Source organism: Mastigoproctus giganteus, chromosome 5 (genome assembly GCF_048544385.1).
Source record: "Mastigoproctus giganteus isolate SK-2022 chromosome 5, ASM4854438v1, whole genome shotgun sequence".
Taxonomy (NCBI): domain Eukaryota; kingdom Metazoa; phylum Arthropoda; class Arachnida; order Uropygi; family Thelyphonidae; genus Mastigoproctus; species Mastigoproctus giganteus.
In genome coordinates, this window is record NC_143579.1 from 40,350,783 (window position 1) to 40,370,422 (window position 19,640).

A 19,640-nucleotide genomic window follows, 5' to 3' on the forward strand; every position below is an offset into this window, starting at 1 on the left:
TTCTTTATTTTATAATACATCGTGTTTGCAATATATTTCCATTGCAGAAATTTTGTTCAGTGATGAATCTTTTCTTAAAGATTGGCACTGATCCATTTTCCAATCTGTTTTCCCGGCATCAACTATGACAACAGTACTCAAATGGAGCATAATCGAATGTTAAAATACATTTAAAATGTATTTTAGTATTTATTTTGTACGGAGTAAAAATATAAATAATAATAGCCTATACTTAAGAATAGAAAAGCTTTTAATAGGTATTTTCATTATTAATTTTGGTCTGACCCCATCAGCCACTGATCTCGGCCAAGTTTCACCGCTTGTCACCTAAAATACCTTCGTGTTTCGCAACGTGACATGCATGTCAGTAGTTTTCACGACTATTATAGGGTAATGGGATGCAATATGTCATTAAAATTTTGCATTCCCACTTGCATTATTTTTCCAAAAAGCTTAGAGATGTCAGCAATGAGAATATGTTGGCATATTGCTGTTGGCCATTAGTAATGAAACACATCAAATAAGTTTTCTAGGAGGGACAAAAAAAAGTTAATTTGTTTTATTTCCATTTCAGTTCTCTATATAGTCGTATATCTACAGTCCTTACTTTTCCGTATTTAATATATATCCTCACACAATATAATTTCTCCTCCTCCCTTTCTTTCTTTCCCCTCCTCCTATCTCTTTCTCACTTTCTTATTATACAACCTTTGTTCTTCTTGAAAGTATGACATCCACGCGGCCTCCTAAAGAAGGGTTGCTTGCCTGAGAGGCATATTTTTTTGAAAAGGAACAAAGGAAGAAAGGGAGCCACAAAGATTGGTTGTCATTGACAGCTTTTATTAGCGCAATCATTAATCAGTAGAGTAATAGACCCACAGATGACTTAATAGCCAAACCCAGTAGGCCATATATCCTGTTATTCTTGGATTCGAAGATATATCCTGACATCGAGGCTAAAAAATGTTGCAAGAAAAAAAATAAATAAATAAAAAAGCGCTGTGCGTTAGGAAGGATAATGAAAGGGTGTAAATGTATTCAACACTGCCTCGTAGACTGGGGGAAATTACTTCAAAACGCCTTGTGTCGCTGCATATTCTGACAGGTTTCACTCCTGTTTATGACTAGTTTGACACAAGCTTTTGAATATTTATGCAGGGTCATGCCCGTTCAACTTGGTCTTCCTTCTTAACCTATCAGAAGGTACATCGCTTGGCGAGAGAGACTTACGATGCCTTTCAGTACTTGGAACCTTCACATGCGAACCCTAAACGGTGATGGTTTCCCATCCATTGTTTAGTATGTAAAGCGCCATCTACAACTACCTCTTTACGATCGAACCTGACCGGAATTGTGGGAAATGATTGCCTCTCTTCCTTGCGGTTCGTTTCGGCTTGTCCACATATCTTGACTACCGCATTCTTTAAAATCTTGTGCTGTCTTTCTAGAAGGGTCGCTCTTTTCACCTGTGGGGATAAGTTAAGTGAACAACTTCGACAACTTATAGAGCGCCAATCACAGGGTACACTTAATGGTTTTAATACTTTCTTGGTAACTCGAATGTAACACAGTCTTTCTTCACCCTCACTACAAAAGTAGTGAAGGTGAAGAAAGAATCTTCCTATAAAGTGTGTTTATAGGAAGATTCGAACTTGGAAAATACCGGGACGGATAAATAACTATCTCAGTATATTGACTGACAGTCATTCGAAAGTGATACTTGTATTTTGTCGAAAAATCTACATTCCAAAAGAAATGGATGATTTTTTTTAATATAGTAAACTCTTCTGTTTCTGCTTTAGTCCTTGGTCAAAGTTTGCCGTTTTCAAACAAGTTTATATATTCCAAAAGTGCTCAAAATTGGATTATAATGATCATGTCATCAAACCTAGTTATCTGTCTAGGGTGCCATACTAGTTGAGTTTTAGGCGCACCAGAAACATTGCGCCGTATATAATATATCCGTAAATTGCACGTTCTGTGGTCGATTTGCTATTTGCAAGACAAAAACCCGAGTTTCTTGGAGGAAAAAACATGCTGTCCAAGCTTCAGACTGCTAACTCGGCCACGTTGTGAAAAAAGACCCATAAAAATTCCTCGCTTCACTGATGGGATTCGAACTCAACTCTTTTACAATTGGTGAAGGGAGGACAGTGATTATACCAACTATGCTACCCACGAGGGCAGGAATGGCAGAGGGCGATGTATCATTCCCACTAAGCTGCTATTAGGGATGCGTATTCTATATACACTCGATGTAGAATTTTATAGATTCTGACTGATTAAAATTAACGCATCCTAATTTGACTCCATTACTGACCTCTACCTTCACTGCCTCTTTTGTAATAAATGAAGTTAGAACTTTTTTTTTTTTTTTTTTTTTAAATCAGATCTCGGACAGATCTACAAAGGCTGAAAACACAAACATGCTAAACTACTATATACAAGGTGCCCATGCAAAAAAGTAATTTTGAGATCATATACTTAGATTTTAAGGCCTCCGTAGCCGAGTGGTCAGGAGCGGGAGTGCAGTAGCACACGCTCTTTGAGTAGACCGGGGTTCAAGCCCCTGACTGCTGAATACGGTCGATCTGCCAACCCGCACTGGACCAGCATGGCAGATTATGATCCATTTCCCTCAGCATGAATTGTTGAGGAGGCTTCCATCCTGCAGTGGGTTGATAATGGCTGCACTTTACCTTTTACCTTACTTAGACTTTAGTAAAGCTTCTAATACTGTGCCACAGGAACGACTGCTGTACAAAGCGTAGAGTAGTGTGGAATTGGAGTGGGGTGGGAGATGTTACCGCTATGGATAAAAGGATGGTTAAGTGGTAGGAGAGAGGGAATGGCTATTAACGGCCACTGCTCTTCATGGAGAAATGTGATGAGTGGAGTCCCATAGGGTTCCGTATTAGGCCCTTTACCATTTTTAATTTGCATGCCTTCACCGATATTGGTGAAGGCATGCAAGGTTAATGTCCAAGTTTGCTGATGACACAAAGGTGATAAATAACAATAAAATTATTTTTAGTACACTGGAAAACTGATGCTAACACAATTTTAAAAAAAAATTATACATCGGCAGTTTTCGTCAGCAAAATTAAAAAAAAAAAAAAAAAAAAAAAAAGTTTACACCAGATTTAAAACGACTACAAAATTAGAAACTAAAGAAATGGTAAAGATAAAAGCATCAAGAAAATTCTTTATACAATTTTCTTTCTCTAATTACGTTAACTAATCTCATATCTTACCATTCTAGAATAGTAACCAGTATACTAATAGCAATAAATTACTACATACTATTCATTTCAGCTGCCTTTGTTTAGATATTTAAATGACTATGTTTATTCTCTGGTGAAATGTGTTAGGATTCTGTCTTTCCTTTACTGAATTCTGATTTTGACGCTACCAACTTCTCTATCATTGTCTTTGCATACCAGGGTGAGCCCCACTCACAAAAATAGCTATAGTTTTCTGTACGCATTGGCGCGAACACGCTGAATTCTGTTTTCATCTACTCTTATGTACGACAATTTCCATGAGAAAATAAAGAATTATTTTTTTCATAGCCTTGGAAAAAATTCATCTGAAACGTACCATTGAAATACAATGGCACCATAAGTTCGAAACCGAGCTCATAGATATGGAATACATGCAAGTTCAGCTCCTTCTCCGGTTTTAAAGAGTCTCTTCCGATGAAAGTTTCATTCATTTAGTTTTGGAAATACTTAAACAAAATTACCTTTTTACTTAGTTCAGTAGGATACTCTTATATAGTATGAGTATATAGTACTCTTATGTAGTATGTCCATTTCCATCTCGCTATATATGATGGCCATCAGCTAAGAGGATGATGCAAGAAGAATCAGAAAACCTGTACTATTATCGTAGAGCTGAAAGCCAAGTTCGTACTTATCAGTTGTAATCCACATATTTGCTGATTCTTTTGTTTCATCTTCCCTAATAACAACTGAATTTAGACATACAAGGTCTCTTATGTCCACTAGTAATGGTTTCTGCCTTTTATCAAGATTCAGCCTCCATTACAGCATTCTCTAGAACATCTGCTGACTTCTCTGAAAACAGTTTTATGAGGCCAAATTTTTGCGTAGAATCTTTGTTCAGTTCTGTGAGTGGCTTTCTGCTGATAGCAGAAAAATCAGATGGCATACTCTTAGCATCAAATGTAGAAGCCATTGTAAGACCTAAGTTAAGAATCCGATTTGGCACATAACTGTTAACAGAAAGTTATCGATGCACTATTTTATCCATTGTTGGATCTAGTTGTAGAAATTTCTTAATAAGGAATCTTGCTATAGGACTTATTCGAGAAGAAATTCATTCATCTTTACGCTGCCTAAAAGGCACTGTAAATCGGTGCCTTTCAGGCAGGTGGCTCCAAAGGGAAACTTAACTACCAATAATGTATACACTCAAGAGACCACACTTTATTTGTTTAATCAGCTTAGTAGTCACCCCGATTCTGCCATAAATCTAAATCTAAAATTTATTTCCTGTACAGATTATAAATTAAATAAAAATCTTAATTATTCTTTTAGTGTTTAACATGAAATGTCGTATTCAGTCTACTTATTTTATACACTTAGCTTCTGTCACCGTAACGCCAAAGAACTTGGTTTCACTTTTTGTCTCTGTTCATATCTCCTTTACATCTTTTATCACGTTTCTTTTACAGTAGGTTATTTATATGTATCTTTTAATAGCTATTTCCTGTAGGCTTTGTTTTCCACGAACTTCTTAATTTATTTGGTACGCATTTGCTAATTGTATTGTGTTTACAGGAAACATGCGCTCCAACATCTTTGTTCCATTAATTTTGCTCCTGGTGTTTTTGTTTCTTCTTCGTTTTTGTTCTAGTTCCAAGGTATTATGATACACGAATAATGACACTGACAACTGGAGCATCAATTTCTTTTGTTACAGTTTAGCAAGCGTGGTAAGTTTTATTTCTTGCAATCAACTGTTTCCACAGTTTAACGTAAGTTTGTATGTAGGATTGCAGTAGAGATAGTGTACGGTTGTTGAGCTACTTTGCTCAACTACCTTAGCATCCAATATTCAGCTGCTTCCGTCTTCGTAATGTGTTTAGAGGGAGGATGAAGACTAAATAATGACAACGTTCATTGCAATTGGTTACAAGTATCTTGTAAAGTATGGAATTTCTAGATGTAGTTTTGAAATTCCGGTAACTTCCTGCTTGATTGCCCACCAGGTTTTTTACATATTGGAAAGGACCCGAGTTCGAATCCCGTCGATGAGGTGAGGAATTTTGATGGGCCTTTTTCACAACGTAGCTGAATTAGTTGATCTCAGGAGAGGGTAGGAATGGTTTTTGCTCCCGGAAAATCGGAGTTTTTTGTCCAGTAAACACATAAATCGACCACAGACAAAATATATAGGGCTGAATATGGCCTTAGTCGCTGATGCGCCTTAAGAAAAATAAAAAAATCTTACAAGATCCTTGTCGTTCAACTTTCTTCACTTGTTCCCCATTACTGGATTTTTCATTTGTGTACTGCATTATTTGCGCTAATTTTTGTATATAAATTCGAAGATTTATATGATTTAGATAGCTTTCTAAATATTTTAAGGTCTTGTTGGTTCGGATTTTGTAATTCTTCTTTATCTGCCTTTTAATTTTTACATATGACGACTTTGAAGTCGTGTGCATGTATTATGTGTTGACATTCAAAAGAGATTACAAAGCAACGGCAAAGAAGAACCCACACAGAACTCCTCCTTGAGGTGTTTTGCTAACATTTACTTTATTGAGCATCAAAAAAGCATTCCTTGTATGTTGAAGTACTCACAGTATGTCTGGTGTACTGCTCCCACACTGACGTTGGAGCTTGCCATATGCTGCTGCCACATCAAAGAACATCACATCCATTTGCGCTTTACTGTGCAGTGCAATCTATATTTTCTTGAAAGATAAGAAGGTTATGTTGTGTGAAGCGTATACTACTTCATCAAGTCAGGATAAATTAAGCAGATGGGCTAAAAAAAAAAAATGGCAGTTGAAGTTTAATATTGATAAATGCGAGGTAGGGGATCTTGGGCAGCAGTAACCCCACAATAACATATCATTTGGATAGTAACAAAGTATCAAGGGTTAAATATATATAGGAATTTTGCTAATAGGAACAAAAAGGTGATCATCCCGTTGTCTACGGCAATGGTTAGTGAGCATCTTGAACACAAGTTTAGAAGCCTCATTTTAGGAAGGATGTAGATCTGTTGGAACGGTGCAGAAAAGAGCTACAAGGTTAGTCGGGCACTCTTGCAAAGAAAACTTGAGTTCTATAAATTGAAATGTCTGGAAACTAGCCATCTGCTAGGAGACCTCAGTGACGTGTTTAAGGCTTTAAATAAACCCATCTGTAGCATAGCGCAATGGTTCAATACAAAAATAGTGATTTTTTTGTAATGAAATCCTTAGTTATTTTTCAGTTTCTTAAGACTCTCTCTCGCTCTCTCTCTCTCTCCCTAATCGGTTTTAAATATGCTAATACCCTATTTGCGTACACTGACACGTGGAATGCTCACTGAAGTACCGAGAACTAGTCTTCAGCCTCTTTTTTATCTCATGAAATTTCAGTAGCTTGATAACATATTTTCCCAATGTAACGAAGTCTTAAAATAGTTTATCTCCTGTAGTATCCATGTATACGAAGTTTTACAGTTAAATTTTGTCAGATGATAGGGAAGAACGTTTTTAAGATAATTTCACTTGGCTTTTAGTCTTGGAGAAAGAAAAAAAAAAGTAAAACTTTAAATAGTAGGTGAAGGTGCAGGAGGTTAACTGCCTAGTAAACGAAGTAGAGTATCATGAAATCTAATTTTCAAACTTTCAGAGTCGTACTTAATAAGTCCTGCGCCCCATCCACACTCTCACTCCAAAGATATACTGATTATTACTTTTGTCACTGAGTTGATCTGCCCTTGTTTCATTCACCATGGATAGGAGAGTTTTTTGACGTGTCTAGGGCCGATGACTAGTTATCTACCCCCTCTGTTTGCCAGTCTGTGCATACCTTCACAATAACAGCTTTGGAACAGCTCACAAAACTTAGTTTTGGAGAGAAACACCTACAATCATCCCACATTCAAAACTCCGACAAAACAAAATGTTCAATTTATACTTCGGCACGACAGAAGAATTTGCTAACTATTCGGACAAGAAATATCTCCCTATTCAGCAGTCAAGTAAGCTAGATCACTGAAACGCGTGTACTACTGCATTTTTACACTGATCACTCGGCAAGTCAGGGACAAATATTTGGATATAATTACTAGTTCGTAGTCAGTATTGCCAGGGGTAGTTCAGCTCTTCTTTTAATTATGCTGAGACGATCCAATCTAACACTTGTGGGGGTTGGTCGTATTTTAATGACTACTGAATATTTGAAAAAAAAAAAAAAAAGTAATAAATTCAAAGATTAGTAGGCTTTGAGTTGAATACAGTTCAACCATTGAAGCGATAGTATGAATCTTTCTCCAAAGGATAATTAGTACCTTTTGGTTAACACCCTATAAAATATCCAAATGTAAACGAACTTTCAACTGAGTATATCATTAAGGAACTAACGAAAAATCTAAGTCATTACACTGAACAAAGAAAAACGAGACAACAAAGGGGGCCAAAGAAATCTTCTAGGATTCTAACATGTGAAAGCTGATGAATATTAACATAAAGAGGGTTATACATACGAGTGTATATATATGTGTGTGAATATATATCCACAGAAACTTCTTTGTAAGTCTGTGTGTGTGCTACTGGCTTGTTTGTTAGCACTGTAATTACTAAATGTCTCGTTACACTACGTATAGTGTATGTGCGTGTATGCGCGCACATTAGCAGGTTCATTTTTAACTCGTTTTCTTGGAAACCCTTCTTTAAACAACTCGCTGTCTGCCTCTTAATCGGCGGACTTGCAATTAAAAAAAAGGTTCTACAGCGTGCAGATTACGTTAATGTGGTTCAAGAAGCCATTGTGCATCCAAGAAGAGGACCTCTTTGTAAGCATTAATGACGTCCGCTCTGCTCTATCTGCTTCGTATCTTTCAAATTACACAAGATTTCGGATGTCCAAAATTGGATGGAAAAAGTGGATTGTTTTTCAATAGTAGTCTTTTGTGGAACAGGGAAAGCATCAGTCTATTTTTTATTTATTTATTTATATTTAAAGGGAACGAGGGATGGCTATCAAAGCGCGTGATCCAGAACCATGGGAAAAACTGCTCTACCGAAGAGGTATCCAGCGTCTTGTGCGCATGATCACAAACACAACGCTTTGATGTTTTGGAGAGTTTGAATTTTGAATTGTCGAAACCAAACACGTAAGCAGCAATTATAAATATTCCGTTTTCTTCCTGTATATAATAAGGTAGGTTTGATTTCAAAAGACGGCTTTGCATTGTAAATATTCTACGAAATTGATGGTTATCGTGCCACACACCAAATCACCTCTTTTGTTGGTTACTTCAAAGGTATTAATGAGGTCCCGTCATTTCCTGCCATTTCTAGCTATTGTTTAGAGAGCAAAATATAATAACACCTGTGTTGTTTAGTATTTATGGATTATCGTCTTCCTTCTTCGCTGACAAAAGAAATTCTCTTGACGAAGTTTGTTCGACTTAGTGATTTTAGAGAAGTTTCTTGAAGCCCACTATAATCTCATTAACAGAAATCACGGATTTCTTTTTTTAATTCATTTTTTCCCATTTATGCGCTTGAAAGAAATAGAAGGGGTGGGAGATTCGCTCCAGCGATCGCCAAAAGCTTGTTAAAGAGGTCTGTTAACCCCCAAAATCACCCACCCTTTTTCTAGCGATCCTTGCTTACCTGATTATAAAGACAGCCATTGGCACAGGCGTGGTTCGTAGAAAAGTGTGCCTTCGGGGAAAGTTCTGTCAGTAACGAGAGGGAAAAATAGCAATGCCCCCCTCTTCGCTCTTGACAGTGCTTATCCCAAGTGTGGTATTTCTTATGTGGGAGGGATCGTCAACTCGCAAAACTGGTTAAACCACAGGTGGAAGGGGGACGAATCTTTTACAACTTAATACTAGAAATAAAGAATGATTTCGGACAGAAAGGGTAAGATCAGCTATTTCTCAAACTGTCATTACTCTCTTTTATCTCCTTACTCAGAAATACTAATCCCACGTTCTTTTCATTTTATTTCTGTTTTTCGTTATTTTTCTTAACGTGAGTAATAAAGAAGCCAAAAAAAACTGCGTTGCCTTCTCTTTCTTTGGGAATATACTTCCCAGCTCGATTTGTATAACATTAACTGTATTTTCGCCTCATATATGGATATGGAGGGAAAGTTAAAAGGATTTGGAACCGACAGCGAACATCCTATTACTTAATCATAACAATAATAAAATACACCTGACTCAGCTATAATACTCTAAAAATTTACTGAACTGTCATCCAATTAGCGTAATACTACAAGGGTTGAAAGACTCATGAATTCATATTCATTCAAACGCAGCCTCCAAGGTGTCAAAAGGTGGACTCATCTTTCAACCATGAGTGATGTGGATTTGAAGCGAAGGCAAATTTTCTTTGAAAATATGCCTAATGCCAAGACTGTTGAATCCTATGGATGACCAGAATTTTCCTGAGTTCATCTCATTTAAAATTTAAACTGTTTATGCCGAAGTGGCAAGACCACTATGTCAGAGGGATTTACAATTAATTATTGTGACAATGAATGCAATCATTAACAGCATTTCGCAATCATGTAGACTTGAACCATGGTTCACTCAGAGACCACTCTGATCGAAAATAATGTTTTAACGAAATCAATAGATACAGAATATCAGAAATAGTCCTCTTTGCATTTCTCCACAGCAATTATAACACGTTCCGGACAAATATAAACAGACAAAAAAATAAATAACTGATGAAGATCAATTCACCACACAATTATCCACTTCGCCACATGTGATGAGCTTGTTGGACAACATGACTTCTTAAATGTGTGTATGTATAACCTTTTCGCTTCTCAAAAATAAAAGGTTGGATTGCTTACTCCACGGAAGCTAAGGCCATGATGCTTCATTCTGTATCCACATATAATGGTAGCTAAATGAAAAATTTAAGAATCTCTCTGGGGAGATTCTTTCCAGCAAATACTATCAAGTATTTTAATAATTTAAACATAGATCCAGGGATACTATGTACAGACAAAATGTATAAGACAGAAATCATTGGTAATGTATACTGGCAGGTACAAATATAACAAGGACGCTAATTTAATAATTAATATAATAACATTTATTTCTTAATAATTTATTAATTAATTAAAACTACTTTATTAATTTATTAACAACATGCTCTATTTTTTCTTTTTCAAAATTTGTAAACAAGTTCATGTAAATATTGAAATAATGTAACCATACCCTCTAGCTACATTCTGTTAATGGGTATCTCGAAAGAGAAATAAACAAATAATAATAAAAAGGAGTTTCTAGGAGAAAGAATCAGTCAAAATTTCATTAAGACGATACTTATTGATATTAGACTTAAATTTCTGTAGGTCGTAATTTTTACGAAATATGAAATATTTGCAAAGGTGGGGGGGGGGGGAGGTTGTTCCAGAAAACGGAAGTTGAAGGAATAAATGAGGAAGAAGAAAGTTGGTTCTGTGAGTTTGCAGTTGGACAGTAAAAGGATGCTGACTGATTGCGGCACTTTTTAACAGAAAGTCTGAGACCGCGAGTGGACACTTTGTAAGAGATGGGTCATTAATTAACCTAACTGAGCCTCTTTTGAATGGAGTGGAGAATTCATTCCATTTGGAAGAAAAGTAAAGCCAAGAGCGAAAGAGAAACCCCAGTTTTTTAGATGCAGAGGAAGCAATATTTGTAATGTGCTTATGCCAAGTGAGATTAGAAGTCGGGGTAATACCTAATATATATGTGAGTGTCGTCGAAGATGAGCATAGGAGTAGAAAAACCTTTTTTGCAAGATATAAAACAGGACTCAGTTTTAGAAGGACTGAAATTAACTAAGTTATTCTTGCCCCGCTGGAGAATTAGCATTTAAGGAATCCTAGAGATCAGCATTTAAGGAATTGGTGGCAGATATTCAAGAAGTTGAAGCTATTTGTGCAGGGCAAGGTTTCCCAAACTGGGAGGTGGAATGCAATGTGCTATCATCAACAAAACTCTGGATAGGATTTCCGGTCAATGGAAAGCCATCAATATACAAGAGGGAAAAGAGTGGGACAAAGAACTGAACGTTGGGAAACACCAGCATTAGTGGAGAAATTAGAAGACAAACAGCCGTCTACCATCACCAGCATTGAGCGGTCAGAGAAAACTGGATACTTATTTAGAAGACCTTTATGCTAAACGTGGTCAAAAGCCTTTGAAATGTCAAGAAAACTGCTTGACTTTCACCAAACGTTTCAATTGAATTTTCCATGAATGGGTAACATGCCAGTATATCACCAGTGGATCGACAGTGACGGAATCCATACTAGTGATCAATAATCATATGGAATGTTTCTAGACAGTTCAGGAATTGCGATTAATGGAGTTCTCCATTAATTAAAAAGAGTAGAAGTAAGTGCAATGGGATGATAAGTGGATGAGAGGGATTTGTCACCCTTTTTAGGTATTGGCCGGATATGAGCAAATTTCAAAGCAGAAGGAAAAACATCTGTGGAATAAAAAAGTGAAAAGAGGCGCCATAATCTCAGGAGCACAGGATTTGTAAACAAGTGGAGAAATACCATCAGTACTACCTGGTGCTTTCGTGGCATCAAGACTTCAAAATTCTTCTGAAAACCTTTTGAAGAAAGACCACAGGAGGCACTGAATGGAGTGTACTGGAAATGGTAGGAGGGTTTACCAAGATCATCTATAGACAAGAGTTAGAGAAAAATAGGATGCTAACAAGGTTGGCTTTATTTTAGTGGCGATAGAATCATCGGGTTTTGACAGAGGTGGGAGTAGAGATGGGTTGCGACCAATAGCTTTGACAAGAGACCAGAATGCTCGACTACTATTTGGATAACCAAGTTTTCTACTCAGTGTTCAAATCTAGTTTGGACTGGTTAATAACTGCTTTACAATTGTTGCGAGATTTGGTGTAGACAGAAGATGAAGCCGGAGATGTGCATGCAAGACACTTGCGCAAGGCCGTACTTATGAACAGGCACATGAGGCGCTAGCATCAGATATAACCATAGAGGGGAACTCGCAGGGCCTCTGTAATCAATTATTTTTAAAGCTATTTCTTTTTCTAACACCCTGATCCAAACTAAGGCCCATTTGTACCTACCATGCAAACAGACACAAGTTAAATTTACTGAAAGTTTGGTATTATAAATTTACATATTGTCTGCATCGGGAATATGCTTTAACCTTTTCCACTGGCTATGGACACAAGAAAGCAGTTGACCAGCGCGACTTCTCGGTGGTACAGTATGTGAGAGAGGCGGTTGTAAATGTGTTACGAACACCACTAAATTGTGGAATACTAATCCCTTTAGCTCTTAATTCGTGCTTTCTACAGCAGCAGCTCTATTGCCTAAAAACTAGAGGTGCGAACATGCGTACCCAAGTCTCAAAATCCGTTCGTTAAATGGAAAAACGTTATTCGTTCTACAGAAACTATTTTAATTAAACCACCCATGGATTTGAGAATTTGTATAAGCTGAGACCTGAAAACTGTAGAGTTTAGTTTAATTTAACAGTTGATGTGTAAAATTAAAGTGTGATACGTAAGAGTGTGCACACGTTGAAGTAAATATAGGTACGTATCTATATCATTGAAGGTAGTGTTGTAGTTCAATAAATTTTGATTCTGTTGTAAGAGCAAATTTGAATATCATACCTATGTAAATGTTTCGTTATCTATTGTGGCCACAATAGAAAGGCTCCATTGGAGAAAAGACCATCACCAAGTTGTGATCTGATGTGCCTAGAGGACCACTTGCTCAACCACATACTTGGTAGGGTTGTTAGTGAGAAAAAGATCAAGGGTATTGACTATATGGTTAGGATTGTCTGGTATTCTGGTAGGTAAATGAACAATCTGAGCGAGGTCATTAGAAATTGCAAAAAAAGCCAAGGAAAATTACCTCACTGTTAGGGAATTTGGACTAGAGAAATTCAAGTTTCAAAGCAAATAAGTCAGAGTTCCAAGTGATTAGTAGGGTTGGGAGAAAGATAGAAGCAACAGATGAATTTGACAAAATGTGGTAGAGAGATTTTAAGCGAGAGAAGATCAAAAAGAGGAGATTCCAAATTACCAAGTCTCTGACAGGGAATATCGAAACGGACATATGCACAAGTACCACCTTTGAGGAGAAAGGAATCATACAGCGAATAATTTAGGCAATTGATATGAGCAATGGTTGAATCAACCGATAATTGGGATTCTATCAGAAAAAGTAAGTGGTGTTTGGCAGATATAGAGATAAAGAAATATAGATAAACACGAAAGGTGTGTGTGTGTGTGAGAGAGAGAGAGAGAGAGAGAGAGAGAGAGAGAGAGAGAGAGAGAGAGAGAGAGAAATAATCTTTACTGCAGTAAGGTTGTTTAGAATTACGAGTCTATATACTATAAGTGATATTTTCAGTTACCAGCAAATGAAGGGACAATAATCCCTGAAACGGTAGTTTGGCTGACAGCATTCATTATAAATAAGTAGTAATATACTGTACCTTTCTTTATGGAAAAGTGGTTAATTTTTTATAATTGCAAGAGTGAGACAACTAGTTGTGATTTGCTTCATAATATGAAATGTTGCATGTTTTTGTGGAAAACGTAGTTTGTTGTTACGAACTTTGTTGTTAGTAGTTATAGAAATGATCGAAAATACTACAAAAAGTATTATTTCACTTAATTATGTAAGTTCAATTTTTATTTTAAAATAAAACAACTGTTAGGGTTTATTACACTTCGCGAGTATAAATTTCTTTTAACATTTAAATAAGCAATCTCTTAACGCCTGTACTTTATACCTTCTCACCAACCATTCCGTATCCTTGGAACGATAACTGGCACGCAACGAGAGAAATCTCAGTCCTCTCACCCTTTCCTATTAACATTTGACTTAAAATAGAAGCACACATCGAAAACTTTAACCCGATCAACGTCAAGCAAATCAAAGTGGTTTTAAAGAAAAAACACAAAACGAAATACGTGGAAACTGTCCCACTAATCCATCAGTACGCTGCAATGGTTGTGGGAATTAACGATTGGTTAATAGAAGAATCGTGACCAATCCATACATCTTTGTCTGGAGATGGAGTTTTGTTGAGTGCTAATAATTCCTCGGGTTCACGGCAAGGATTAAAGCAGATAAATATATATGTATGTATGAAAACCCTTAGCGGAATGAACCACGCCCATCGGAGACGCTGGGCAATTTTCTGCTAGTCGTCCTCTTTACAGATCATTTAGTTGTTGTATTAATTACTCATTCATCACACATGACACTCTATTAAAGACGATTTCTGAGCTACCGGCCTATCCACGTGACCCAAAGAAGGTCCTGAAGGGCTACCCATTATGGCCTACACCTGCTAACCATGAGGGCGGACTGCACCTTCAAACTTTCGCTCCCGTCCGCCCTTTCTCCTCTGGAGGCTGGACGGGCACGTCAGAATATATAAATCATTGCAAGAGAGATTGGAAAGGTGTTTGCCAAAGATTTCTTCTTGTAATCCTCTTTGGTGTGGAATAATATCCTGTCAGAAGCAGTTGGCACTCGGAGACAGACGTGATGAAGGATGGGACCTCGCTGTTGGCCTGTTTATAAGAAATGTCAGTTTAGGATAACAAGAATAGAGCGTGCACTTCGTTGTTAATTAGCTCTTTACTCCACACATCTCTGCTCTCATCGTTTTATCTTATTCCATTTGTTGGTAGCATTCGTTCAATCGCACCCTTTCAGAGACCGTTTTTGTAAATGTGTTGCTCTGAAACCAGTTTGTATCATTAGCATCGTTAAGTCCTAGAATAATGTTTCGAATGTTGAACAATACAGTAAAACAACCATCAAAAACTCAATTTTAATCGAATTGAAAGACTAAAACCTTTAGAGAGATTCAAGGTTACTTTTAGATGCACATGCGTTCATATACTTTGCTAAGGTAGTGTACGTGATTTCTTTTTCATGTGAATAGTCACTGAAAATAATTTTGTCTGTGTGTGTGCGCGTGTTTAGGAGGGGGGTAATCACGTGAACATAAAAGAAACTGAAGTATTTGGTGTATCTTTACAGATATATCCAGTTGGAGGTAAGCAGGATTTCTAGTGAGAAAAGGATGATATTACTCAACTGGATTCTTGTCTCACATCCTTCCACAGGTAAGCAAGATTTGAGTACCCAAAAATATAATTTACATTGAATGACTTAGTATGTGCATGCCATAAATTATTTTAATGGGCCGCAGTATGTTAGATTTTTTTTCTCTCGAAAAATCTATATATATATATATATAAAGTGCAATGAATCCAGTCTCGATCTCTAAATTTGACTTTTTTTCCTGTGTCTTAATCTCTAAATTTTCTCTGTATGCTTACCTAACTCTCTTCCTAGTTTGTGATTCATTTATTTTTTCCTTATTAATCTGAGTTATTTATTCTTTTTCTCTTCCTTGTATCGCATTTTTATTATCTGCTTCCAAGTTATTCATTCTGCCTCTCCTCTTTCAGTGTATTCCAATTTATCTAGTGGCCTTCATGCTTGAATGAAGATTGCAAAAGATGCCAGTGTTAATAAATGTAAACAAGTTAGTTAATGTACGCAGTGCGTTACATTTCAGGCGCGTCAGCAAATAATAATAATTCATGATTTATAGTTAAAAAATAATAATAAATTGTCGGATCCGATTTTAATAAAATCGGGATTACTCTAGGTCTCTCTAACAGAGCAAAATAATTTTTATGAAAATCCATCCATTAGAAGCAGAGTTATTACATGTGAACGGACGGACGAACATGAAGACAATGGGCATTTTACGCACATATCGTAACACACCCAAGTATACACATTTCTGTCGTGAATGATCTACAAGCCTGTCTACTCTTGGTTCAGTTTTCCACCTATTAAAATATGATGACAAGTGGGAGGGATATTCGCGTCTACAAAAACCTCCCCAATTACTAGCAGTTTATATGGTCAGCCTTGCATCGCCCATTCAACGTGCCTCTCCTTCGCTCAGACGAAATTTCACATGTGGCTACGATTAAGAGACCAGTAAAAAGCAGTAGACTATTTAATCATAATTACTGTAATTGTTCTGTACTAAATGAACTTGGGAAAATTAGTTTGCTAACCTTAAAATGTTTAACTGGCATTCATGTCATAAAGTAATGCAGAATAATTCATGATTAGCGTGATAAACTTAGCTGCTCAGGAGCATTCTGTGAGAAGTAGGAATATTGTAAGAGTTATTGGACTGACATCAAAACAAAATCACACATTAAGCTGTAATAAACGTTTAATTAAAAGCCTTTTATTAATTGCCGATATTAAATAAGTTTTACTTCCTTGCATTGTTCTACCATTTTAATGTTAATAATATGATGGAGGGAAGCTGCTAGTATTTGTTTTTACTTCACTGCACATACCTCACAAGGTAATATTCACTCAACGTCTTTAATACTTTACTTATTTCCTTCTGGATTTTTTATAAAAACTGCAAACATTTCACGGATCTTATGATCCAACTAAAAGCAAATAACGCGTACCTGAGATAATAATATGCAGTCAACATTTTTGTAATGTACTTTACTTATTTTCTCCTAAATTTTAACAATTGAAAATAACACACATTTCACTTTCCTGCTGTGATTAATATAACTAGCAAATAGTATTAATTCATGATTTATATATTTAATAAGCTGACTAAAACGAGTTATTCAACTTTTCTAGAAGAAAAACCGGAGTTTCAGGGATAAAACCATGCTACCCTCACCTGAGACCGACTAACTCAATCACGTTGTGGAAAAAGATTCACAGAAATTCCTCGTATCATTTATAAGATTCGTACTCAGGCCTTTGCCATCCAGTGTGGGGGAAGATGGTGATTTTACCAAGTGTTACCCATGAGGACACACATTTCCTTAAACGAACGGTCACGTTCTCTACCGCTAATTACAAAAAGTTAATTGGAACTGCTGTGAGCACATTGGTGATCGCTGTTTCCACTTATTCCAAGTTGCGTGGTTTTTAACGGTAAACCTTTTCCTTGGCCTATCTAGCCCCATACGAAGTAAAAAAGAAACCAGAAGGCATCAGATCCGAGCTGCATAACGGGAGAGTCCACTTTCACGAACTCATTTACGCATTCAGTGTCTGAAATGATTTACTTATTTTTATTTATAAATAGATTCTGTTCTTAATAATTATACATCCGTACATGGCACCAGTGATTCTTTTGCATTACATGGTGAAGAAGTTATTTGACCAATCGACTATCCCTTTGCATCTAACAGAATCATTACCAAAACTGTATTACTGCAAGCTGGACATTTGAACTTTTCCATGTTGTTCACAGCACAAACTGCACTGTTCCATCCTTGCGCTGTGTATTCCATATACGTATCCCACACTGGTTCTAGAGGGAGTCTTTATCTGTTCTATGGGTGTAGTCATTCCTTCCATAAATATTTCAAAAGCCTATGGATGACTCGTGAATCATGAAATGATCTTTCACCTTATGCAATCCGAAGAAAAAGACTAGGGAAATAAATTAAAGGGGGGGATTGATTTTTCTGCATGAGAATACACCTACAAACACATCTATTTCTGTTAAGGCACTAATAGGCCGCCGTAGCCTAGTAATCAGGCGCGCGGGTGCATAAGTACACGTGCATGTGGACTATTTCACAACGCAAGAGACAGAGTTGGCTAGAAAATGTTTCCAACATTCAAACTGAACACGGAACCTGAAGAAGAACGATATTTAAAAATCCTGGATATTTAAATATAAAACGGAAAAAATCTTTTAAACTTCGATGAATTATTCGATTTCTTGGTCTTAGTTAATTATATATTTTTTTACAGAATGCAATCATGTCGCTGTAGAACGTTAACATCAGCAAAGATCAAATGTTCAATAATCCCTGGTTAGTAATTAAGCTCCCTTTCACATTCCAAATAAATATACAGCGGTCACTTTGACTACTCAAAGACCTACCATGGTGAAAAGAGACGCCACAATTCATCATTTGCAACGATTTTCATTCTGACATTGATGACACCAGCAGGACAGCCGCCGATTAGATGACCAATGTTATTTTAACTGTCGATGAATATTCTTTTTTTTATTATTATTATTATTTTTTTATTTTGGGCAGATGCTGGTTCTAGTAACGAAGACTGACAGGAATAAACAAAAATAAGTTAACAGATTACTTTTGGAGTTAATTGTAAATTAATACAGAAAAAAAAAGTAACATTTAGTTCAGTTTCTGGATAGAAGCTTATAAACGTATACTTCTTAAATAGAAATTTTATCTTTGTATATTAAAACTCGCAGGGAACAAAAATTTTTCGAATTGGGAAAATTCTGATCTAAAATTTTAAAATGATTTAATATACATTTTTACATTTGTTTGTTCTCTACTTTTGTCAAAAGATCCACGTAATTTTTAACGTAATTCCAACTTGGAGTAATTCAGTTCCCACTTTATAAACACGCCTTCAGATTTATTAATATTTCTGTTTAACTAGTCACGAGATAAAACTGCAAGGTTACTTTACTATCTCTTGGGTCTTCGAAGTATTTAACTGCAGTATTTGGGCCTCTAGCATTCGCAGTTCTTTGCCTTGGCACATGTAATTTGGTTTGACGCTAAAGTTGCAATAAATTTCGCTTAGAGGCTGGCCGATAACGTTTATGATGCCAGTTATAAAGAAAGCGCTGTTTAGCATTTCCACTTTGCTCTGTTTCCTTCGTAAGGTTATACACGTGGTTCTTTACGATCGTCCCTTTTTTAATACGGTCACGTCGCAATACAGCTACAGAGAAGCAAGAGTATTAGAACAGGCATAATCTCTTTTAAATGAAATTGTATTCCAGTGTTTGTTTAGATTTTCTCTCTCTCAGTAAATTCTCGACTTTATTCAATCACTTGAATTCCCCCTGCTGCTTTTTTTTTTATATCTTATTTCTTCCTCTCTTTACTCTTCCGCTTTTACATTCTCTTCCTCTTAGCGTTCAGGACACACACTATTAAATTTAACGAATCGAAAACTTAGATTCTACCAATTAATACTCTGACCAATAAAAATATTAGAGTGTGCTCAATAGTATGTAGGTCTACCATTTTTAGTGGTAATAGTGCACGACATAGATTTACCCAACTATATACAGCTGCCAATGGTGATGTTATTCCATTTCTGCTGGATATATCATTCCGGATGATTCCACAATTTCTTGATGGGACTCGTGTCCAGCAATTACGAATACCATAAGCATTATCAGAGGAATATGATGCAAGAAAGCAAACTTATACAGCATCAGCCAAAAAAAAAAAAAAAGAAACTTCCCATTTCACCCTGATCATTGCCCATCCATTCGCTCAAAAAGTTTGTCCACGTCTTCCTTGAATTTATTTAAGCTATGAACTTCCACAA

At 36.4% G+C, this 19,640-nt stretch overlaps 1 protein-coding gene across 1 annotated transcript in view; it reads left to right on the forward strand.

Moving 5' to 3' along the window:
- LOC150085320 (zinc finger protein castor homolog 1-like) overlaps positions 1–19,640 on the forward strand; it is a 458,876-nt gene that overhangs the window by 255,466 nt on the left and 183,770 nt on the right. Inside the window, exon 4 of the mRNA XM_090373996.1 lies at positions 15,276–15,361. The gene's annotated coding sequence lies outside the window, so the exon portion shown is untranslated. The remainder of the gene's footprint in view (positions 1–15,275; positions 15,362–19,640) is intronic.